We start from the raw sequence: 464 nt of genomic DNA, 5'->3' as shown, positions 1-464 counted from the left end.
GGAGGAGAAGGAGAAGAAGAGGAGGAACAAAAGGAGGAAGAGGAGGTGAAAGGAGGAAGAACAAGGAGGACGAGAGGCTGCAAGATGAAGAACTTCAGGAGAAGAGGAGGAAAGAGATAAAAATGTTATAGACTCGTATGTTATAGACATGTATGTTATAGACTCGTATGTATGTTATAGACATGTATGTTATAGACATGTATGTTATAGACTCGTATGTATGTTATAGACATGTATGTTATAGACATGTATGTTATAGACTCGTATGTATGTTATAGACTAGTATATTACAGACTTATATGTTATTGACTCGTATGTAGGACTGGGTATCATGGCCAATTTCCATAATCGATTCGATTTCGATTCATAAAGTTCTGAATCGATTAATCACGATTCGATTCGATTCAATATTGATTCGATTCAGTATTAATTGACTGATTCAGATTAATTTAGTGATACCAAAG

The sequence above is a fragment of the Sphaeramia orbicularis genome, chromosome 17 (genome assembly GCF_902148855.1).
Source record: "Sphaeramia orbicularis chromosome 17, fSphaOr1.1, whole genome shotgun sequence".
In the NCBI taxonomy this organism is placed as follows: Eukaryota; Metazoa; Chordata; class Actinopteri; order Kurtiformes; family Apogonidae; genus Sphaeramia; species Sphaeramia orbicularis.
The sequence above is the reverse complement of the archived record's forward strand: the minus strand, read 5'-3'. Positions refer to the sequence as shown.